The 24779-nt window shown below is 48.9% G+C and overlaps 2 long non-coding RNA genes across 2 annotated transcripts; both read left to right on the top strand.

The window, feature by feature from the left end:
• Positions 1–877: 877 nt before the first annotated feature.
• LOC138917292 (uncharacterized) lies at positions 878–7413 on the top strand. Its single transcript, XR_011425068.1, has 3 exons — positions 878–1413; positions 5958–6093; positions 6893–7413. It is a non-coding gene; the product is annotated as an uncharacterized lncRNA (long non-coding RNA).
• Positions 7414–11112: 3699 nt separating this feature from the next.
• Positions 11113–23271, top strand: LOC138917291 (uncharacterized). The gene is made up of 3 exons (XR_011425067.1): positions 11113–11303; positions 17155–17262; positions 22710–23271. It is a non-coding gene; the product is annotated as an uncharacterized lncRNA (long non-coding RNA).
• Positions 23272–24779: the final 1508 nt, after the last annotated feature.

Here is a 24779-nt window from a genome sequence, read left to right as displayed (position 1 = left end):
TTCATCCATAAAGTGAGAATATTAACATTTATCTTATGAGTCATTGTGAGGCGTCAGTGAGGTAATATATGCAAGGCAATTAACACACAGAAATTATTCCACACCTATTAGCTTTGAAAACGATGTGATGGCGACGATGATGGCAACCATGACAAGGCATGGGGTGTGTACGCAGCAGATCCCAATCCATGCCAGACCATGCACGAACATCATTTAGTGCTTGGAAGAACAGACAACAAGACAAAACTGCCTGGATGTGAAGTGGGCTTGGTCATCCTTACAGTTTGTATCTGGCCTCTGTCTCCTACAAACTGTGTGAGTTTGAGGTAGTTACTTAGCCTCTCTGAGCCCATCCATTCAGAAGAAAGTTCTTCTGCACCACGAGGACTGGGCCTGCATTCCCTGGAGATGGAGCTTCCCAGGGCACAGAGATGTCAGCAGCTCCTGACGGGTGACTGGTCCTCACGGCAGTCTCACATCCCAGCTGAATGGACAAGATGACAGAGGCTGTTCTCAAGGATGAGCTGGCCCGGCTGGAGCACAGATGGGTTTGTGCAGCTGCTGCCCCACCTTTGTTCTCAGGAGTCATCCACCCTGTAGCCGCTGTCTTTGAACTCAGCTGTCTCTTCCCAGCTGCTCATCGGCCACCGGTCCAGCCCTTTCTTTTCAAAGAGAGCCTCCTGTCTGTGAGAGAGTGCCCGGCCTCTGGGCCGGATCTCCCTGCCCGTTGCACCTGGCACCTGGGTAAATATGGCTTTCTGCTGGTTGCTTGCCCAGGACAGGGCCTGGCTCTGGGCTGGGCAGCCAGGAGGGAGACATGCGTCATGGGCCTCCTGGGCCCCTGGTGACCTGTGCTGAGCACTGGGGTTTGAGACCTTCTCTCCCTGGGGTTGAGGATGGCAGGACAACAGGGAAAGAACAGGATCTCTGTAGTCAGACAAACCTCGATTCAAGTCCTGGAACAGCTACCCTAGTGTGTGAGGTTGGACAGGACACTTGCATTCTCCCAGCCTCAGTTCCCCATCTGTGAGCTGGGATAACAGTACTACCCACCTCAGAGGATGGATGGGGGCATCACATGCATGCAGCACAGGGCCTAGTACATAGTGAACACTCGAAGTTTATCAGCCATCATCAGTGCGTTGCTCTTCTGGGCTCTTCTCCTGGCTTGTAAGGAGATGGACAAGCAGGGACAATCCCGGGGTGGTGGGACCAGCGCTCTAGGGCAAGCAAGTGCTGGACGCAGTGGGAACGCTGGAGAAGGGGCCCTAGGACCGCCTGGACATCCAGAAGGTGCCACCTGGCATGAGGCTTGAAGGAGGAGGAGCTCCCAGGAGGATGAGGGGTAAGGGGCTCAGTCCCTTCCCTCAAGCTGCTGATGGGCGGCCGAGTGTCATCTCCCGTAGACAACAGGTAGGCCGTAACAAGGGCCATGAAAGAGCTGAGGGGACACTGCAGGGCAGTGGTGGGCAAGGGCAGCAGCCCTTTTTGGCTCCAAGGATCAGGAAAAACTTCATGGGAGAAGTGAAATGTGTGATGGATTCTACTTTAGTTGCTTTTGAACATGTAGACCGGGTAGAGGAAAGCACAAAGAAAATGTGGAGAATGCTGGAGGGGTGAGTCGGAGTGTATGGTGAGCGGGCTCTGGGCTGGGGTCCTTCCGGTGGGACGTGAAGGGCCAGGGCTGAGGGCTGGGAGGCAGGGGCCCCAGAGGCCCTTGGAGCAGTGGGGTGGGAATCTGGCTGGGAATCTCCTGGGATCCTTTATTCATGGCACAGTGCTGTGTTTGGAGACTCTGAATCCACAGCCCAGGGACTATGGAGGAGGGGAGGTCCCTGGGGCCTGACCACATCTGATTGGCCAGCTCTGCAGCCCAGAGAGGAGGCCTGGGAGGCAGGGGGAGGGGGGTGTGGAGGGGTGGAGCTTGGCTTCTGCTGACCTCTCCAATCACCAAGCCACTGCTTTCCCTCCATGGCTCCTTGCCTGCGTTTTCCCTTCTGGGCACTTAGCATCTCTCTTCACCCAGTTGCTCAAACCTCAACCCAGGCATTCTTCATGATTCTCCTCTTCCCCTTCCCCCTCCATCCAATGCATCAGTACGTCCTCTGCCTCCAAAAGCATCCTGAGTCTGACCTCCTCTCTCTCTCTCTCAAGCTGTCCTCACCTCTTGCCTCAGAAACTACAGTGGTCTGTGATCTGATCCCCAGCCACCACTCTTGTTCCCTAATGTCTCTTCTCCTCCCTGAAAACTGGAGTGTTTGTGACATTCCTCTCTCTCCATGTAGAGTAAAATCCAAGCACCCTAGGAGGCCTGCAGGGACCTGCGTGATCTTCCCGCCTGGCTGACCTCCCGGATCTCGCTTCCCATTCCTCTCTCCTGCTCATTGCACTTTAGCCACTTTGGCCTCCTTGTTATTTCTCACATACTCCCAAGCACTCTCCTGCCTCAGGGCCTTTGCACTTGCTCTTCCCTCTGCCTGGAACACTTCCCTGTGATACCCTCAGGGTTCACTGCTTCCCTTCACTCAGGTCCCTGCTCCAATGTCACTTCTTCCAAGAGGCCTCCCATGACTCCCTTAGCTAAAGCAGCCTCTCTTTCCCATCATCCTGTTTTATTATCTTATAGCCCTGATCAGTCTGAAAGGATCTCACGTATTTGTTCACATGGTTCTTGTCTGTTTCCCCCAGCTGGCCTGGGGGAAAGCTCATGAGGGCAGGGACCATGTCCCCCTTGTTGATCGCCAGACTGCCGTGCCTGGCACAGAGCCGGCTTCATAGTAGGAGGACAGTCAATATGTGTTGAGTGATGGATGGATGGTGCAGGCTGTTGGGGCCTCAGTGGTTGGGGCTGAGCATGGGGAAAGGGGTGAGGATGGGACTCCCCTCTCTCTCTGGTGTCACTTCTCACCAGTTGGGACTTAGCTGGGACATCCTTTCCCTGTTGGTTCCATGCTGCTGGGACGTGGACCCTCCAGCTTCCCAGGGGCAAGGACTGGGGGTAGGTGTACAGATTCTATACTCCTTTATTGTTTTTGTTTGGGCATCTTTTTTGTTTTTTAACTTTTTGTTTTAGAAACTTTCAAACATCTGCAAAGATAGGAAGAATAGGATAATCCATACTGTGTACTCATTACTCAGCTTCAAAACAACTCCTGGCCAATCTTGTTTCGTCTATCCTACCCCCCACCCCACTCCTAAGGGTTACTCTAAAGCAAATTCATGGGCCCTGGGTTTGTGTCGAGAGCTTAGAGATACTTCCTGGCAAGCGTTCTCCTTCTCTCCCTCCCCCAAGCATTCCGAGTCCTCAGCGCTGTCTGCTCCCCAGTCAGACTAGCTCTCAGGAAGGGATCTGCCAAACGTGTTCGCATGAAGGTATAAATGACTGAGATTTGCGTGGTCATGGGGCTGGTGCTTTCATCCAAATTCCATATTTTAATAGTGGGGTGTCAGCTCCCCACCCCCACCCCCAGCCAGGCAGAGATGACCAAGTCATCCCAGGGCAACCCCAGACCACGGCTGGTTTTAGAGGCTGTAACACTGCTGCTTCCATCCTTTCAGGTCAGTCACCTGCAGGGAGTGGGCTAAGGGCAACGGAAGGGGTGTTTGCTGTGAGCCAGTCCAGACCTGAACTGGGGCTGGGGAGAACCCAAGTGTCTCCAGAATCATTCTTTATGACTTCTGGTGGAAAAACGCATTTCAGAGAGAGAAGAGAGAATGAATGAATGAATGAGTGAGAGAGAGAATAAGAGAGGAAGCAAGCTGTGAATCCCAGCCTGGTGGGGTGCGCAGGCGTTGCATTTGAGAACTGGGCTGGCCTCAGTAACAGCCAGGCCCAGATGGGCCCACGCACCAACCTGCTTTCCCTTTCCTTCTAGAATTTGACATTTGCTTTGCTTAAAGTTGGTAAAATGCTATTTCATTGGTTAGTGTTTTCATTTAGGTTGCATGACTGTCCTGCCAAGGTGATCTTGCTATTATAAAACGTAGAAAACTCCGTTTTGGAGAAGAACATAATACAAAGCAGATTTTGCTCCACAAAGTTGGGATCGCAACCAACAACTCTTTTCATTACAGTAAAATAAAGATCCTTGTCACTTCCTCGGGTGCCCCAGTCCCCAGGCCCACACTGGCTGCCAGCACTGCCCTTGCCCTGCTGCCCGCTGAGCCTGTGGAGCCTGAGAACTCGCCTTCTTCTGGGGAAGGAGCTGGAATTCGAGTCTGGACTCCCCAGCCATGGGCTCTTGGCCCCGCCCAAGTCCAAGACCAACACTCTGGCCAGGTTTCCCACTGAAATTTGTGGGAAGCTATGGGAAGACCCCAGCTGGAGGCCAGTTCTTAACCCATAGGTTCTCAGTGGCAATCTTTAGTGAGCAAAGGAATTGCCAGAGAGCTGGATACAAATCCAGAGTCCCGGGGCCGCCCCAGAGGTTGTGACTCCTACAGAAGAGACAGGGTCCTGGAATCTGCATTTTAATAAGCCAGCACAGGTGCTCTTGAAGCAGGGGGCCCTGGACCACATTCCAGGGGCACCACTATGCTGACAGGTACAGGGTGGTGGTTCAAGGGTAGGGTTGTTGGGGTTGGAAATCCTGAGTTTGAATCTTGGCTTACTGACTATGTAACTTAACCTGTCTGCACTTTAGTTTTCTCCTTCTGAAGTGGAGATAATAACTGTATCTACATCATACGGTTCCTATGGGTTCTATAAGATCCTGCCTTCAGAGCTCAGCACAATGCGAGGCACATTATCAGAGCTGAGTTCACGCTGACTGCTATCGTGACTATTATTTCCCACTGCTCCTCAACTGCACCTCTGCTCCCTCCCTCAACACACTTTTCCCCAAAACATTATCAACTGGATCTTTTTGGAGGGAAAAAGCCCTAATTTGAAGGATTTACCAATTCCTATGGTGTAAATATTCCCACTATGGCCAACTTAAAGCTCCTAACGTGATGACGTTGAACGTGGACTTGGAAAGAGATGTGCACAGCTGGTTAGGATGTGCTGGGACGAGCTGGCTCCAGTGCATCACCAATAGGTCCCTCCTCACTGTGAGATCCGGGTGTATTGTCGTTGCCTCAGCTGGAGCTGGTAAATGCAAAGGGCTGCGAGCAGGGGCTGATGTAATTGGTACCTCCTGCTGCAAGGGGCAGCTGGTTTTTGCAGTTTTGCTCTCTGTTTGTACTCATAGCTAATGCAGGAAATGAGAATTGTAGCCTCAAATTACTGTCATTGGGAATCCAGAGCAGAAATGATTATCAAAGAGCAGAGATGGCTCCAACATGCTAATATTTACCATTTGCCATGGACCACATGAAAGGGTATGAGGCCTCTAAAGGCACTGCTGTCTCCTTTGCTGGTTCTGGTTTGTTTTGGTTTGATCACTGAGAAAGACAGGCTTATCATGAAACAAGTGTGGGTCTTGGAGCCAGACTGTCTGCGATCCAATCCCAGTACTGCCATGTAACAATTGTGAGACCTCAGGCAAGTTAGCCAACCTCTCTGCTGCTCAGTTTGCTCCTCTGTAAAGTGGGTGTATTCATGAATGCATTGCAGAGTGTTGTGAGAAGTAGATGCCACATAGGCTGTGTGCCTGGTATAGGGCCTGGCAAAGAAAAGTGGCTCCGCGAATGGGAGCTAAATTAGGACTCTTCTCAGGAGGAATGTGCTGTCCAAGCATCTTTTCTGAGGCTACCCCTTTTCCAGGAGCTTAGAAGCTCACTGAGAATCCAGCCTCACTTGTGTAGGAGAAGGGTAGAAAGTTTTCATACTGGCAAGTTTCAAATGTTTCATTTCCTTCTCAAAGTGATCTTCTCTACACAAAGAAATATTAAATTCTTTCCTATAAACCCATCGTGTGAAAGATGCTGTATAGATTTTTTTGTGGCCGAGTTGGGAGGATATATTTGGGATGCTTTGATTTAAAATATAAGTTAAATGGTTACATGCCACTTAGAGACCTGGCAATAAAACATGAAAGGCTCAAAGATGGCAGAGCCCGCCAATGGAAGGACCCTGAATGCCTGAGCTCCCACTCAAGGAGAGCTATCCAGGAGAGCTGCCCGACCAGGAATCTCCACTGTGGACTTTTGGTGAGTGAGAAATACATCTTTTCTGTGCTAAGCCATTGAGATTTGAGATAGGTCATTACAGCAACTAGCATCAGCCAACCCTGACTGATATATACTTGTATAAGCGAAACGTATAAGCCTGGGAACCATTCAAAGACATGGTCAGTTATATTCCAGAGCAGTTAAACTGAGGTGCAAGACGAGCTCCCCTGTTACTGCCATTGTCCCAGACATAGAGCAGCAGTAAGAAGACCTGGACAGAGAAAACTAGTGGATTCCAAAACAATGCCACCTTGAAAGATGCAAGTTCTACATTGCAGATGGCTTGCCGTGTGCTTTGCACATCGACAGCTCTATGTGTCAATGTCCAGAAATTTATTTGAGTCCAGTTAATGTTTCTCCCAAGCCACATCAGGCACATAAGCTAGTTTCGAATAAAGAGCAAGGTTCAGTCCATTGTCCTGTGGCCCTCCCACTCTTCACTCCAAGGGAACTAAGGTGGCAGACAAGAGGCTCACACAAAGTTGATGATCTTCAGCTCTTTGTGCATTAATTAGTGTCCCGAGCCTGTGGGAGAATTGTAAACCTCTCCAGGGTCTGCCTCCCAGGTTACTTTTGGCTTTACATGTGGGCGTGAACTAACTATGCTCGTGGGGCCTCAGGAGCGCCTTGTGATCTCCAATTTTCATGTTATTTGGAGGGAAGGAGAGCTTCGGGGCTAAGGGTCACTTGCAAAAGTGTCCCTAAGAAGCAGAGTCCCCACCATCTTCTTTCTCTCACCAGTCCTCTTCTTTCATTTCCACTGTCTCCCTTGCTGTAGGCCTGGGGACCATACAGGACCTGCTTAAACTTGAAAAACAGAATTCTGCTTTCAAATTGCTCCTGAACCCACAAGACTCTTCCAAGTTCTTTAAAATCCGTCCATTCCTGTGCGCCCCCTCCTCAGAGCCTGGACCGTAGTCTTCAGTTACTTGGAGTTTGGTACCTGAAGACTGCCATCGTCTCCGGGACCCCACTCCTTTCCAGTGTATTCAGGGCCAAGCCCTGTTGCCTCTCTCTATGCAGCCTCCACCTGGGGCCCTCTGCCCAACTTTCCTGGCTGCTACCTCTGGGGGTCGAGCTTCCTCTCCTGGTTTGCTGCAGCCACTTCCTCACTGGCCCCTGCCTCCAGCATCCCCCTCCCACCCGGGGATCCTGCAGGCTGCGTTCTTTATAATCCCTCTGAAGCATAGCGCTCCCGACTCCTCACAAGTCTGCTGGAAAACTTTCCACGTCTTTGTTGGCCTTGACCCCGAATTGTCGATGATTTTCTGATGGAATCAGAGCGTCCTTTGTTCCAAAGTTTTCTCATTGTTTTCTTTCCATGGGATTGTAGAAAACATCTCCCGCCAGGCACACCCTACTGTTTTTGTGAAAATTATAGGCTGCAAATAACTGCTTAAGTCAACTGCCAGACGAGGTACTCTCTTCAGAGGGAAAATTCCAGCTGTTGAACAAGTTTATGGGCTTTATTTTTGGAGCAAAGAGTTTAAGGAAAGAACAGAATTTTCCAGGTGCCCCAACTCCACTCTTACTGGAAAGAGTATGTCTGAGTGGGCTACTTGTTCCAAGGGCAAATATATGACCCCAGTACTTATTCACCCCCTTTCTATTGACTTCCTTGGGCCCCTTCTGCAGCCTGACAGTAGACACTTTGGGAAACACAAGGAGAGGAACAAAGGCAAGAGAAGAGAGAGAGGGCCTTTGCAGAGGCCATCCTCCATCCCACTCCTCCTGAGGTCTGGCTGCGCTCCCCTGCTGCAGGCTCAGCCAGTTGATGCTGTGTCCTGAGCATACTTTCTGGCTTAAGTCAGATTGAATCCAAACAGTCTCAAGTGAGACCCACCCAAAGACGAGCTTCCTCCCCTTGAACACTTGTAGGGAGCAGAGGGTACCCCGGAAGAGCTGCCCAAGCTCTGTGTTCACACCACGCTGACTCCTTGCATCCGGGGCGACCTGCCCTTCTACAAAGCATTCTGCACAACACTGAGGAGCACGTGAAGTGTGTTCACCTGTCTCCTTCTCCAGATCCCACCTCCCTCAAATGCCCGTGTCTCATTCTGCCCTGGAGATGCATACACCATCCTAGGTGGCCACCATTCGGGGAGGTCCCATATTCTAGAACCTGCCCAGTCTCAGGCACCCCCAGCAAAATGTATCCATCCTATGCTTCCCTCCCACCAAATCCTGCGATTAGCTGATCTGATAAACCGAGTGATATTTTATGTTTAATGAATAGTAATCACTCAGCATTAACCTAATATCTTGCTATTTCAAGATGTGGCCCACAGACCAGCAGCAGCAGCAGCCCCTGAGAGCTTGTCAGAAATGCAGAAGCTCAGGCCCACCCCAGACCTAACAAATCAGCATCAATTTAACAAGATCCCCAGGTGATTCTAAAGCATAAGCAATCTGAGAGGCACTCACCTAATAGACATTATGTTGTTTTCAGCAGATAATTACTTTTAGTGCGAGACAGTTCATGTTAATGATGGCAATGGTTTGGCATTTCAGGCTTTTACAAGGCTTTTTCACAAAGAGGAATTTATGTGGTTACCAGAGCAGCTAGACTGAGTTCCTGGGGGCACCAGGGCCCAGCGGGTTTCGGCTCAGGCCTGACATTTGACCATAGGTTAATTAACACCCAAACAAACCCATCAATGGAGAGACCCCTGAGGGAGACAGGACAGCAGACACTCTGCTCATGAGGAAACTAAGGCTCAAATGGGTCAAGACTTGCTCTAGTTTAGTTTATAAGCGTCAGAACTGAAATTCCATCACTAGGCTTCTAACCTCCCATCTCCAAGTGACTGCAGGCTTTTTGATCAGAGAGATTTGTGTGGTCCCCTCCGTCATAGCTATGGAGTCTGATAGCGAATTCTACAACGAGGCCCTGTGTGCAATGACCTTCCTGCTCTGGGGGTGGAGAGACCTCCGTGGCATTCTGCACAGCCCACCAGAGTCTCCATCCTGGTAAGCTGCTGCAGGCCTCTGTCCACGGGGCACCCCCCTCCTCGGAGCCCCGGTGGCCAGCAGTGGAAAACCATGCCAGGAGCTGTTCCCAGAGATGGGAACACCTGCTGCTCACCCCCACAGCCCCACCTCCCCAGGACCAAGAGAGAGGAAGAGGCCATGAAGGCTCCAACAGGCGTGATGGTGAGGCTTATTAAGCACGGTTTTCCGTTGTGAAGCTTGTTAAGCTGGAATCATTTCCCTGGGGCGCCCCTTCCCTGAAGGCACTGGGCTCTGGCCATCCACCTGGAGCCAGTTAGGTTAGGTGTGGCTGAGTGCAGAGAGGCACATATTCACAGAAGAGCTGCAGGAGCTGCAGTGAGGCCCGTGGGCAGAGCAAGTAATCAGGAGGACGGGGGATCTGAGCGCGGAAACCCCGGACCGCAGGAATGCGCCAAGCCTCCCTCGAGGATCACTGCAAAGCTGATGAGGCCTTTACTGTTCCAACATTCCTCCAGGCCCAATCCTGGGCCTCAGAATAGGGATGCACGGGCAGGGAAGGAGCAGGGAGGCAGACGTCTCCCTCCACCATTTCCCACAGCGGAGGCCCATCATCTCGTGCCTTCCTGCAATCCCTTCAGCTTGTCCACAGACTGGCAGGTCCACCCGCCATCTCAGGCCTCCATGGCCAACACCAATGAGGTTAGGGTATCATCCTCCCTGCACACTTTGGCTTAGGTGTCCTGGCTTCAAAAAGCACCTGGGTGAAGGTAATAACGCTAGTGGTCGTTAGGACTCTTTGAACACCTCCTACATCAGGCGCACTTCCAAACGCTCTACCTGCAGTAAATCGTTCGATCCCCACCCCAAGCCTAGGAGATCGGAAGGCCCTGTTATTATCTTCATTTTACAGGGAAGCCAAAGAAGCACAAAATGGTCAACAATGGTTCAAGGTCACACACTGCTGAGTGGGAGTCACTGAAGAGAGTAAGGATCTGACTAGCCATTCAGGGAGGGAAGAGGTGGCATCCCGGAGACCCCATTGGACTGACAAGGGCCTGGAGGCTCCAAGGATGCCAGTGCAGCAGGGCAGATGAGAGGAGGTGAGGGCTGACCTGGGACGGAGACAGGGTCAGGCCTGAAAGAAGTAGCAGAGGTGCAATTGCTAGAATGCGGCTGCTTATCCAACGTTTGCAATGGTTCCTCTTTCAAACTGGGGCTTCCAGCCCAGAATGGGCACTTCCCTGACTGCCCAGTCTCTGTGTGAGTATGTGAGTCACTATGGCTGGGATGAAGTGGGTTGGGGTTGTGTTCAGGTTCCTGGCGTTTGGCCCAGTGGCCCCCACCCCAGCCAGGCTGGCACAACTCTGCCCTTGAGCCCAAAGAGGTGGTGGGTGTGCCTTGGGGTGGCACCCGTCGACTTCAGTGGCTTTGCAATACCACCCCCGGACCAGCATGGCCCGAGCCATTGTCCTTTCATGGGCTGTTGGAGACACTTGTAGCTGCTGGGGGGGCTGCTGCCCAGGAGGCTGTGACTGGCCGGAGGTTACTTCACCTCTCAGGACTCTCTCCAAAGCCCCAGGGAATGGATGAAAGGTTTGGACACAGGAGTGTTGGCATAAAAGTGCACATGTAGGAAAAAACAAATTTCTTAAATTACTAATCCATCCGTTCTGTGCTAATGCCTCCTAAAAGAAAACTTTCAACTTGGATAATGCAGGCTTTTCTCTCCTGGAACCACTTGTACCTGTAATTAGGAAGCTGTGTCTCAGTTCAGCCACGGCCCTGGATTATGAAGCCAGAAGCCCGGCTGGACTAGGGCATGGCTTTCCGGGGCTAAAATCAGGCTCCTGTGCCCTGGCCACGGTGCAGCCCCATTTCTGGGCTGCGAGGCTCCCACTGTGTATTTCCTGGCTTTTACCTGGTACAGGTAAATTCCTGTTGAGATTTATTCTTTAATTCCCAGCACTAATAACTGTGCCAGTTACCCAGAAACATGGTTTCTAACAGTCTGTTTCCAAGAGTCTGCTCCAAGGCTTGGTGGTGCATGTAGCTTGGACTCCTTGTCACTCAACATTGACAAGAATTTTGGCTGAATATTCCTCCTTTCCTCAAGATGGAGTCTGCATCCTACAGAGAAAAGTAACCATCTGTCTTACCTGGTCTCCAGCTCCAGGACATCCATCAGGATCCTCATCAGAGAGAGAAGCAGGACTGAGCACAATCACTGAGAAAACTGGGTGAGAGCTGCTCTGCCCCACGCCCCCTCCATCATGTACATGGTTAGTGTACCAGCTTAGATAGTCGAGTTTTGATGGGCACCTTTACATGGGCCGGCAGGTAGGTAGTGATCTGGGTTTCAAGAAGGGGAGCCTATTGCTGAACTAGGCTCCCCCAGAATCTCCTGTGCTGCCACTGAGGGTAGATGACCATTCTCTGATCTCATTGGTTATCATTTCTTTACACCTTAGTGTGAATGAGTCTGCCACTTCCTCGGCAGTATTTGCATACTAAACCTCTCTCACGGCAGATGATGGCTTTGTTTCCTCTTGAGAGGTTTCAGGCATCTGTGAGAGGAATCTTGTCCAACAAGGAGTCTTTCCTGATATTGTGATAGAAAGGCAGTCCTTGATCCCTGTAAAATGTTAGTAAGGGACAGGTCTGTAGGTCTGAAACCCTAAAATACAAATGTGGGATCTGGTTGTGGAAGCTCTGGACTAGGAAGGATGGCCTTTGAGACCATTTACACCAAGCTCCTGCCGGCATAGCAGCCCCTCAATCATGGTGTTTCTCACCCTAGTTAGACACTCTTTTCTGTTCATCGCCTCCTGCTATGAAAACTCAATACCACAGATAGTATATATCTGTGTACCATGGCCCTTTGGGGGCCACAGCCATTATAACAGCTAAGACTGTTTGTCCTCCAGGAACCAATTTTTGTCCTGTTGGGTGTGTATCACTCTCATTGAGAAAGCTTGCTCTATCACAGATCCCTGAGCAGCAAGCTATCCAGCTTCTGCTTGGATGCCACAAGTATCAGGGAGCTCACTACCTGTCTCCTTCTTGGGGCAACCTGGGAATACTACTCAGCAAAAAAGGGGAACAAACTGTTGATATACAAAAACTTGAATGAATCTGCAGAGAATTATGCCATGTGAAAAAGTCAACCTCAAAAGGTTGCATACTGTATGACTGCATTTATATAACAGAATGATACAATGTTAGAAATGGAGAACAGATTAGTAGTTGCCAAGGGTGAGGGGTGGGAGGGATGTGGGTACAGTCATAAAAGGGCAATGAGAGGAATTCTGTGGCTTTGGACCTGTTCTGTGTCTTGATGTGGTGGATACATGCACCTACACATGTGATAAAACTGCACTGAACTAAACACACACACAAGAGCATGATTACAATGAAAGGAATCTTTGATCCATGGACTGTATCATGTCAGTATCCTGGTTGTGACATTGCGCAACAGTTTCACAAGCGTTACCATTGCAGGGGAGGAAGACATCTCCTCTACCCTCTCTGGGTCCTTCTGGCCAGAGAATGAATTAAATTCACATGAGACAGAATAACAGGAGAAAATCAAACAAAGCTTTATAACACGTATACATGGGAGAGGCTCAGGCAACCTGAGCAACTCGCCAAAATGGCTGAAGCCGCACCTTAAATATCATCTTCAGCTAAAGACAAAGGAGGATGTTGGGGGTGGGGGCAGTCAGCTATGGGAGGTTACCAGACAAGTACAATAAACAAGAGTAAGATTATTATGCAGATTTAAGTCCTTGCCTTCTGCATTGATTAAGAGTTTCTAGAGATAAGCTCATCCCCTCTTCTTCCTGGTACAGAGAGGGAGACACCTTTACAGATGGAGATTTCCCTTACAAATGTAAATGTCTCTTAACAAAGGGTAAGTAAATTCTACTTTTCAGAGTTTCTTTCCTGTCTGCAGTTTTTAAAAAAGTAACCAGCCCCAAATAATCCTCATGTCAAAGAGACATATCTTGGGGTGGCCAGTTCAGTCCCCTACACCACTGAGGGAAATGGTTAAGGTCACACAGACTCTCTGTATTTCTTACAACTGCATGCGAATCTACAATTATCTCGAAATATAACATTTAATTTAAAAAATAGCTAACTTTGAAAATAGAAATTAAACAAATAAAGAGCCTATGAAACACACAGAATTTACCTTGAAAAAAGAGCCTAGGTTTTACAAATCTATGATTTATTTTTCCCTTTGGGATTTTCTTAGGGCCCACTGTCTCATTGTCAATTCAGTCAAATTTACTTAAAAGACGGGTAAATGAACACATTTGTGTACCAGAGGCAGCAAGTGTGTGCATGTCCCAGTGTCTTAGTGGGGTGGGCTGGGGGGTTGCTGAGCAGGCATGTGGGAGAAGCAGGTAGAATGGAAAACTGGCTTCCATCCCTGTCTGGGGAGCCCCGAGGGAAGGGATGGGGGGAGGCAGTGGGGCACAGGAGAGGATGTTCCCACACTCCCCCTGGGGATGTGCCTGCAAAGGAGCAGCAGGGGCAGGAAGGGAAGGTGCTCGTGCTGTTACATGAAGCAGGATCTGGGCAGTGGCTGAGAGCATGAGGAACCTTTGGTCCGGGAAACGCTTAGACCTGTTCAGGAATGTGGCAGGGGTTGGGGGGGCAGCACCAGAGCCAGTCTCTGTGGATTGCCCCTGCCTTGACCCAGTGCCTCGTGCACGTCCAGCCCTGTAGGGAGGTGTCCCCACCCTGCCCCTGCCCTCTCACATGGCAGAGACATGCCCCAACTTCTGCACCAGCTCAGTTGGAGGCTAGGAGTACTGAGGCTCTGTCTAGCCAGGGGCAGAGCTTGGTCCATCCAGAAAGGCTTCCTTAGGCGCAGATTTGGAAGGGGCTCATAGCTCAGCTGGATCAACAGTCCCCCCTCAAAACCATTTGTTGTGAAAACTGTGTGTAATCCATTTTGTTCTTTTAGTTGGCTGAAGGTTGAAGAATGCAGCAGCCCAAAGTCACTTGAGTCCCTGCTCATTTTAGCCGCTGAGCCCCTTGATGTGGGTGGGGGCACTTTCCCCCAGGTCCCTCCCCTACCTGGGGTTGATTTAGTTGACCCAGACCCCGCCCTCAGGCCTTGCAGACAGGCCCCATTTCCTGGGTCCAGGCTGAGGCAGTGGCTGTCTGGCCCGTGGAAGGGATCTGCATCGCCTGTCTGCTCTTCTGTGGCCCAGGCTCCGCTGGGGGCTTTTTATGTAGCCTGAAGGCCTCGGTTGGCATAGAAGTGCTGGCTGGGCCTGCGCCCTTTCTGAAAGGAGGACATAGATATAGAGATGGGGACCAGGCCCTGTGCTGGGTGCTTCACAGAACACATACACACACAGAGCTCACACAGCTGCCCCACGCGCTGACGTGGGTCCTCTGGTCTCGCACTGCAGACAAGATCCACGGAGATGAAGGAACTTGCCCGAGGTCCCACAGCTGGCTGTGTTCACTCTGAAACCCAAGTCTGTCCTGCTCCAGAGCCGAGCTCAACACAACATGGCCATTTACTTTCTATTCACATGTCACACTCTGCAGAGCCCTATATGGGCGACTGGAATTGGCCACCCCAAGATATGTCTCTTTGACATGAGGATTATTTGGGGCTGGTTACTTTTTTAAAAACTGCAGACAGGAAAGAAACTCTGAAAAGTAGAATTTACTTACCCTTTGTTAAGAGACATTTACATTTGTAAGGGAAATCTCCATCTGTAAAGGTGTCTCCCTCTCTGTACCAGGAAGAAGAGGGGATGAGCTTATCTCTAGAAACTCTTAATCAATGCAGAAGGCAAGGACTTAAATCTGCATAACAATCTTACTCTTGTTTACTGTATTTGTCTGGTAACCTCCCATAACTGACTGCCCCCACCCCCAACATCCTCCTTTGTCTCTAGCTGAAGATGATATTTAAGGTGTTGGCTTCAGCCATTTTGGCGAGTTGCTCAGGTTGCCTGAGCCTCTCCCATGTATACGTGTTAAAAAGCTTTTTTAAAGTTTCTCCTGTTATTCTGTCTCATGTGAATTTAATTTGTTCTCTGGCCAGAAGGACCCAGAGAGGGTAGAGGAGATGTCTTCCTCCCCTACACCTGTCATACCCCTCTCTGCACCCTAATGAGGCAAGGGAGCTGGGGATTATGATTCCTTTGATAGACGGGAGCCCAGATCCCAGAGAAGGTGATGTGTCCAGAGCCACCCAAAGTTAGCAGCAGAGTTGGCTCCCCTGATGCTCACTTCAGTGTCCTTCCACCTAAACTGTGAGACCCTCCTAGCGACCTAGGAGCCTTGTGTGGCTGAGCACACTTTTTTTTTTTTGAGGAAGATTAGCCCTGAGCTACCGTCTGCTGCCAATCCTCCTATTTTGCTGAGGAAGACTGGCCCTGAGCCAACAGTCGTGCCCATCTTCCTCTACTTTATATGTGGGTTGCCTGCCACAGCAGGCTTGACAAGTGATGGGTAGGTCTGCACCTGGGATCCAAACCAATGAACTCTGGGCTGCTGAAGCAGAAAGTGTGACCTTAACCACTGCACCACTGGGCTGGCCCCTGAGGGCATGTTTATAGAGGAGTAGGGTGGCTTTTCATGGGAACCAGTGGTCCTTGTGAGCCCAATATTTCCTGTTGCTAGTACTAAATGACAATAGGTTCTTCAGAATGGTTTGATGCCCAGAGAAAGTTCCATAACCCCTGCATCAGCAGGTGTCTGCCTCCTGCACAGCCCAGCCTGGGCACAATGCTGGAGGATCCTGGTCACATGATTGTCCCCACAATCCATTGCACAGAGATGCGAGGGTGGGAAAGAGGAAAACAGTCCAGGCCTAGAAACCACTGGATTCACAACAAAAATGGGGAGTGGAGCCTGGTGGTGAAGGGGAGGGAGGTGATTACTCTGTGGGGTTCTCCTGGTGGTGGAGATAGTAGAGCCAGTAGAAGTCTCTGGATGGAGTCGGGAAGCCTGAGTCCTGGCCCTTCCTCTGGCACTGACCTGCCGCCTTATCTCTGCATTCTTGGGCATGTCAGGGTGCAAATGCCCCTCTGAGGAAGGAGTGTCCTTAGGCGCAGGTAGCAGAGGGGGCCTGGCTAGAGGGTTCTGAGCTCCCCTCACCATTTTAACCAGCGTTGTTCCACTTCTGTCTGATTATTCGAGGCCCACCTAAGATTGCTCGTCACAAGGATTGCACAGCTGAAGCTGGTTGAAAACCAGCAGCTAGATGCCCTGAGCCCTGTACAGAGTAGGTCTCTGCTGTCCAGAACCGAGAGTGAGAGCCGGGAGGGATAGGATAAGAAGGGGACGGTTCCTGCAGGAAGATGAGACTTCTACAGGGGGTGTGGGTCAGGGAAAGGGAGAGAAGGCCGTGAAGAGGACGGCCTTCTTCAGAGTGTCCACTGCAGGCCGCCGACAGCCTTGCTCACTGACTGGGATGACGCCAAAGCTCTGGGAAGATTAACCTGGACACAGCCCAAGAGAGCCGCGGTTGTGGTGCCCTGGAATTCAACCTCGATTGTTGTAAGATGTGCTCTGGTGACAAGGTGTTGCTGAAAACCAGAAATGACTAGCAGAGAGGGCATTCAGCCCCGGGACATGGGGCTTCTCCAGGTGGCTCCACCGCAGCCCTGAGCAGAATTTAGTCCACGGGGCTCTGGACTCCACACTGGCGTGAAATGATACCGTGTGGTTTTGCCTCTGTTGTCAACAAGTTCAGAAGACCTGGAGCAGCACAAAAGTTTAAAACCAAATCTCTTCTTTGAACCTGTGCGTGAGCATGATCATGGAGCAGCGGGGAATCAGGAATCTATGTTTCTCTTCTAAATCTCTAACATGTCTCATTCGTGTTTGCTCTACCTGGAAACAGCACTGTGTCAGGCTGTCTGGGTCTGTCTGTCTGTTGGTCCGTCCACCTGAAACCCCATGCTCCCTGCCCTCAAGTTGCTCCCACTATGAGCAGCAGCTGGTGCCTTCTGGGCAGGGTGACCCTGTCAACCAGCTGCCCGAGGGCCCGTGGGTGGTGTGTGAGCACAGAGGGAATTTTGCCTGCAGTTTTTATTTCCTTCCTCTTTCCAGGCACTTGGCTGCTGCTCGACATTTTTCATTCTGGAGAACAGGCAGGAACACGGTATAGGTCTGAATCACGCTCCGTCATCTACAAGGATGCTTGGCCTCGGATCTCAGGCAAGTTACTTGTTTGTTCAGAGACTCAGTTTCCTCCCCTGGAGAGATGCACTACTGTTTATGGACTCTGCCTGGGAGAGGCCAGAGGAGTGGAGAGCTGAGCCCCCTCACAGCTGCACTGAGGGAGGCCTGGCCGGGTGCCAGGGGCAGGAGGACGAGGCTGGCACTCCAGGGCACCCTCTAGGACCCCTGACTGTCAGGACAATGATGGGGTTGCTGTTGTTGCTTCAAACCTGAGTGATTATTACAGGTAATGACTCTCTCTAGCCTCCTGCCCACAAGGGGGTCACCCCAGATAGGGCCAGACCTGGGGGACATGATGTCCCGAAGTGACCGCTTTGCTCACAACACATCTGCTCCTCTCCGAGAGGCCTGTGTGGCTAGGTGCGTTCTGGCTGATCAAGTAGCTGGCCCCTGGGCCTCTGCCTCAGGGCTCAAGCTTTCCTGCTTCTGAGGCTCCTGGCAAGCATGATCTGGCTCCCCTCAAACTCTCCCTTTGCCTTATGTCTCTTTAAACTCCCCATTGTGCTGAAAACCTTGACAAAGCCCAACAATGTTTTTTCATTGGCTAATTGATTTGCCATTCTTTCAGCTACTGTAAATTTGCAAAAATCCCTCTTTAACAGGTCCTAGGGCAAGTAGAAGAGACTATCAGAGAGAGCGAGAGAGAATGGGGGCGCAGGGCTGGAGGTACACACACTCCCTTGCAATCCCCTCTCTCTCTTTCGTCTTAAAAAATGGCGCAAACCACAATGTAACAACCGTAACAGAAACGTTGGTTTAATCACTCCTAATCCTGTCACTCAAGCAGATCAGCTGTTTCTAATCTTCCCTTCTAGGGTCTGTCCATAAGCGGACATTCTTCTAAGCAGCTATAATTGGCACACAATTCTGCAGCCTGTGCTTCCCCCTTATTTCCTGAGCCTGCCTCGCATGGCTGCACAGTCTTCCTAGGTATCATTTTTAATGACACATTTAATTGTGGCTTCTGGAATTTACTTACCATCCCCCTAAATGGCCATCACATCATTACTTATAAGACCCCAAATTATCTGGGAGATGAGTATTTAGGTTATTTCCATAATTTCTCAGTGTTATTGAACTCTAGAAATATCTGGCCTTAAAATGCTTCCTTGGGACAGGCACAGACTGTTCCAGACTGGAGCTCTTCTCCATGCTTCATGTGTAAATAAATACCTTCATTTTCGAAAGAGGCTCAGGCCCAGACCCCTGGCACCCACACCTTTGTCTTAGCAACAGCACAACCAGAGATCATTCATTTTGTGGCTTTGAATTCTTCTTCTTCAACTTCTCTTCCTCCTCCATCACCACAATTGCCATCATCATCATCTTACTAAGAGCTGCCACTTATTGAGCATTTATTCTATGCCAGGGACTTTTTTTTTTTTTTTTTTTGCTAAGGAAGATTTGCCCTGAGCTGACATCTGTGCCAGTCTTCCTCTATTTTGTAAGTGGGTTCCTGCCATGGCGTGGCCACTGACGAGTGGTGTAGGTCCACGCCTGGGAACGAAACCTGAGCTGTGAAGCATGCTGAACTTAACCACTAGGCCATGGGGCCAGCCCCAGGGCACTGTATTTTTGCATCACTATTTTGTTTAATCTCATCAGTTGCTACTATTGTTATCCTCAGTTACAAATGAGGAAACTGAGGCTGAGGATGCTAAAGTGGCTTGTCTGAAGTCTCTACTCTCAAGTGTCAGAGGCTGCCTGCTTCACTGGCCCCTGGGAGCCACCCCTCCATGGCAGGTGACCTTTGTACCATCTGCTCTTCACCTGAGGGCCTTTCTTCCAGCGCAGAGTTTGGTCTAATGCTCCTGAGGTGGGCTGCTGGATCCAGGGAACCTTGCTGTCTCAGTCCACTGAGCCTGCTCTAATAACATACCATGGACCGGGTAGCTTATAACAACGGAAGTTTATGCCACAGTTCTGGGAGCTGGAAGCCCAAGACCAAAGTGCTGGCAGATTTGGTGTCTGGTGAGGTTTGCTGTAACCTCCACGGTATAAGGGTGAGGGAGCTCTCTGGTGTCCCTTTTATAAGGGCACTAATCTCATTCATGAGGGCTCCACCCTCATCACCTAATCACCTCCCAAAGGCCCCACCTGCTAACACCATCATCTTGGGGGTCAGGTTTCAACAAGTGGATTGTGGGCAACACAAACATTCAGTGCATAGCACTGGCCACAATGGATCTCTCTCGAGGGGGAAGAGGAGGCCTTCCACCCGCCCACAGGAACCCCAGGCAAGATGGAGCGTGCCTGGCTAAGACGGGAGCTGAGAGGCCTGTGTCCTTTACAGAGATGGGGGCCCAGAGACAAGACGGGCCTCACCCAAGGTCATGGGGTGAGACACTGACACAGTCAGACTAGAATCTGGGTCTCTTGGCTTGTGACCAGGGCTCTGTCCTTCTCGCTGGGAAGTGATTTCAACAGACTGCATCTGAAATTGAAGGAAAGGCTTTGGAACCATCCAACGGCTGTGTTCTTAGAAAATGCTGGGGCTGTCACATGGTCAGCACAGGGCAGGAACAGGAAAGGAGACAGTGACTGAGCCCAGCCTGGCAGGCAGAGATGGGAGCAAACAGCCTCAACTCAGATATGTAAGAAACACGATCCTGGGGCCTGGGGCCAGCATCAGCCTGCTGACTTGACTTGTCAGACATCACAAAAGCTCCTACCAAAGGGGTTTTCAACCAGGTGGGGGCTTTTTCGCCTGTTGAGTCTCCCATAGGCAGCAAACCCCCGAGAGGGACCACATGGTGACCACAGCCTTTCTTGGGCAGAATTAAACTCTGCAGGAAGAGAGACAGCTTCATTCACTGATCCTTTCCACAGGTATTTATGGAAACTTTCTGTGTCCGATGAAGCACATAACTGGGGGAGTAAGATGGACAAGCTTCCTGTCTTTATGGAACTTGCACTTCATTGGGCATAATAAACTAGCGAACAAAATACTTCCTGCAGATAAGAGCTATGAAGGAGACAAATGGGAGGTGTGATAGGCACTGTGGGTAGAGGTTGGGGCAGGAAACAAGCTTAGAGGGAGTTGTCAGGGACGCCCTTCTGAGGAAGAGGCAGGTATGCTGAGAGCCAGCAGATACCTAGGAACCTGCCCAGATCTGAGGGCAGAACACTCAGGCAGGGGAAACAGCAAGCGCAAAGGCCCTGAGGTGGGAAACGGCTGTGTGAGTTGTAGGAACAGAAAGAAGACCAATGGGAACAGATTTTATTTCAGGTTCAGCGTTAGTGTTGTTTCCAGCAAAGAGAGAGCCCGCTGGGACTGGCCTGCATCATTCGAATAGCCTGCCTCCCCTTCCTGGAGGCATCCGCTGGAGCTGTATTCCTCCTGTGTCTCTGTAAGCCATTACTATTTTCCCCTCATTTGCGCTTGTGTGTTCAGGCCACAGAGAGCAGCGTGCGGCTGGTGCTGTAGTGTGAACAGTAGCTCTTCTGAATGCGGTGCTCCTCCAGACTCTCAGTGCTCTCACTCTGTACCTCTATGATAGCTGCGTCCTCATTAGAGGCAGTTAACAGATCAAAATAGCATTTCTTGGAACGTGTAAAGTAATAAATCATGCTATGTTTACTTTTTGGTTACTAGGTGGAGTGCTAGGGTTTAAAAAAAACCTGCCTGTGGAGTTAATTGGAGAAGGCTGCTCTTGTTAAGGACTCTTAGCTGAACACACCATTGGCTGTGGGAGAGAGAGCCCTGAACAGGCCACGCCTGCTTATCTGCTGGTTGCTGAGGGCACTAACTGACTCCCAGATCCCACCTGGGAAGAGACAGTGTCACTGTCTCATGCTGCTGAGGGCAGGGTGGATCCAGGTGTGCTCTGCAGGAGGCGTGCTGATGGAGTCTGGCCCTGCCAGGACAGTGGCTCAGAGCTGATGGGGAAGAGCCCCTGTCACCCAGGATCCTCCCCCCACTTCCCTGAGGGCTGCAGACAGGGCAGGGGGCGGGAGTACCCCCAGGGGCTCAGACAGGGCCCCACCATGCCCCTGACTCTTGCCACCCACGTGCCACCTGGATGCTAAGGCACTCCCGGGCATACACAATATGCCCCTGTGGGTCCCCTGAGGGGTGCGAGGCCTTTGATGAAGCCCGGAGCAGCACAGCACACAGGCCCATGTCTGCCATGTTTCTGGGGCCAGTCTCATGTTCTGTCCTTTTTATTCTAATTAAACTTTTTATTTTGAGATCATTGTAGATTCACGAGCAGTTGTAAGAAGTAATGCAGAGAGGTCCCACATACCCTATACCCAGCTTCCCCCAATGCTAACATCTTGAAAAACTATAATACAATGTCACAACCAGGATATTGACCTTGATAGTTAAAATATAGACATTTCCATCACCGTAAGGATCCCTCACGTTGCTTCTTTACAGCCACACCCAGCTCGCCTCCACTCCTCCTTAACCATTTGCAACCACTGAACTGTTCTCCATTTGTATGATTTTGTCATTTCAAGAATGCTGTATAAATGAAATCACACAGAATGTAACTTTGTTGCATTGGCTTTTTCCACTCAGCATAATTCTCTGGAGATTGATCCAGGTTGTTGCGTGTATGGATACTTCATTCTTTTTTACTGCTGTGTAATATTCCATGGAATGGATGTACCACAGTCTGTTAAGCCTTTCACCCACTGAAAGACATCTGGGTTGTTCCCAGTTTTGGGCTACTATGAATAAAGCTGCTATGAACAGTCAAGTACAGATTTTGGTATGAACATAAGTCTTCATTTCTCTAGGGTAAATGCCCAGGAGTAAGATTGCTCAGTTTTATGGTAGTTGCTTGTTCAGTTTTTTAAGAAACTGTTTTTCAGAGTGGCTGTCCTGTTTTACACCCTCACCAGCAATGTATGAGTGATCATTTCTGTTCATCTGCCCCAGCATTTGGTGTTGTCACTATTTTTTATTTCAGCCCTTCTGGTAAGTGTGTAGTCATAAGTCATCATGATTTTAATTTACATTTCCCTAATGGTTAATGATGTTGAACATCTTTTCATGTGCTTATTGGTCACCCATATATCCTGTTTGGTGAAATGTCTCTGCTTGTCTTTTGTCCATTTTCTAACTGGACTCTTTGGTTTTTTACTGTGTGGTTTTGCACATTATTTATGGTCTTGATACCAGTACTTTGTCATATCCGTGGTTTGCAATATTTATCCCATTGTGTAGTTTTCATCCTCCTAGGGGCATCTTTTTCAGAGCAAAAGTTTTTATTTTTAATGAAGTCCAACTTATCAATTTTTCCCTTGATGGATTGTGCTTTCAATGTTATGTCTAAGAACTCTTTCCTGGCCCTAAAGATTTCCTATTTTTTCCCAAAACTTTTATAGTTTTACATTTTATATGTAAGTTGTAATCCATTTTGAGTTAATTTTAATATAACTTTGAGGTTCTTTTTTTTTTTTTTTGCCCACAGATGTCCAGTTGCTGCAGGACCATTCACTGAAAAGACTATCTTCCCTCTATTGGTTTGCTTTTGCATTTTTGTCAAAAATCAGTGGGTCGTATTCGTGTGGGTCGTTTGCTGGGTTCTCTCCTCTGTTTCATTGACCTGTGTGAGTCTCCACCAACACCTCACAATCTCGATTGCAGTAGCTGCACAGTAAATCTTGAAATCAGGCAGAATGATTCTTCCCTTTATTCTTTTTCAAAAATTATTTTAGCTATTCTAGTTCCTTTGTCTTTCCATTTTAGAATAATCTTTCCTATTTCTACAAAATATCTTGTTGGGATTTTGATAGGAATTTTGGATTCTGTCTTTTTTTAAATGTAACTTTTCTATAGCTAGCATGTGTTTTGTATATTATTTTCAGTAGATTTAAAATTCAAAGATTAGCAAAAAAAAAAGAACTGATAACATCTGAAAGTCTGCCATAATATATACATCCTTATAGACTGTTTAATAACCAGCTGCCTTTCACTTAATATATTAAGGCTCCTTTTCCATGGCAATAAACACATTTCCATGTTATAATTTTAAATGGTCTCATAATGTTTACTTTTGTGGATACAACATCATTTATCTGGCCAATCCCTCATTGTTAGGTATTTAGGGATTTTTCCTTTTTTAATTTAATTTTTATTTACTTTTTCTTGTTATAAACAACACTGTGATGAATATCTTAAAGTCACACCTCTGACAATATCTTTGATTATTTCTGTAGGAAAAATTTCTTTGAGTAAAATAGCTGATCTCTTCTAGATTCTTCTGTTTTTCTGACCTCAGACAGAGATCCACTTCCTTGAACTGAAGCTAATGTTTGGTTATTAGCTCGAAAAAGGATTAGGCATCAAACCGCTGTCTGCCTCTGGCTTGCTACCACCTCGGTTCCAGCCTCCTGGAATGCCCCCTGCACGCCTGCAGTGACAGCTTGCACGGAAGAGCGCAGCATATCAGAGACTCAAGGTCTCGACCACTTTGTTCTTAGGCTGTCTCTGAGGCTCTCTCACAGTTCAGAGCTCTGTGTCCTATTTCTAACCCCAGATGTAAAACAGATGGGAAATGGATCTTGCGCTTTACTCTTAGAAGATTGTCCCTGCACCCCCACATTCTCCTGGTGGTTCTCTGAAGGCTGCCTTCTTTTCTAGAAGAAGGTGCTCGGGGACTCAGGGGGCCCCGCTGCAGAGCTCCCACCTCCACTGTCACTTAAAAGCCCATCTCCTCCACTCTGAGTAGGAGTGGTGTGTGACTATTTTAAGAAAATTCTTTAAGGGCTTCAAAGAGTAATAGGATCATTTTCTGGGATGCTTGTTAAAATTCTTGAATATGTTTAAGGGATTTACATTTTCAAAGAGAGAATGTTTTCTTTGATGTTGAAACGAGATGATCTTTTTTTCCTTCCTGTGAATTTAAATAATTTGCTTGACTTTCTAGTGGAAAGATCACAGTGTTGTTCTATCTGTATGTGGCATTCGTTAGACGCCTCCATGATTGACTGCAGGGAGCATGTGTGTGTAAATGGTTTTGAAATATGTTTTCAAACCAACAGCCATCTGTAAGTTGTCAGCTTAAAAAAAAATAGCATCTTCCTTGCAGAAGGAAATTTTATTTCTTCGAAGGAAATAGTCACACACACACACACACACACACACAAAGAAATACCAGTTTTAAATGATCTTTAATGATGACCCAATGGGTACCTTCCAGAACAAATGGAATCAGTCCTCCCCCTTGTGGATAACTAGGAAAGCACCTATTTCCTCACTAAGTTACATGGAACCATAGGGTAGATGAGTTTTTCCTTCTCTTTTAAAATTAATAATAAATACAGTTTATGTAAAATCTGTGTTAAAGTAACACAATATCTCTGAAATAGCTGATTGGCTTTATGACTGGTATTTTAAAATAAAACACAGAAAAAATAAGTACAAGGGGTAATGTGAGATATATACATTTGTATATACAGTAAAATGCTTTTAGATATGTATTTTATATATAAATAAAAATAAAATTTTAGGATTTCCTGTCCCACTTCCCCAGAGCAAT

Source organism: Equus caballus, chromosome 14, assembly GCF_041296265.1.
Source record: "Equus caballus isolate H_3958 breed thoroughbred chromosome 14, TB-T2T, whole genome shotgun sequence".
Classification (NCBI taxonomy): Eukaryota; Metazoa; Chordata; class Mammalia; order Perissodactyla; family Equidae; genus Equus; species Equus caballus.
The sequence above is the reverse complement of the archived record's forward strand: the minus strand, read 5'-3'. Positions and strand labels throughout refer to the sequence as shown.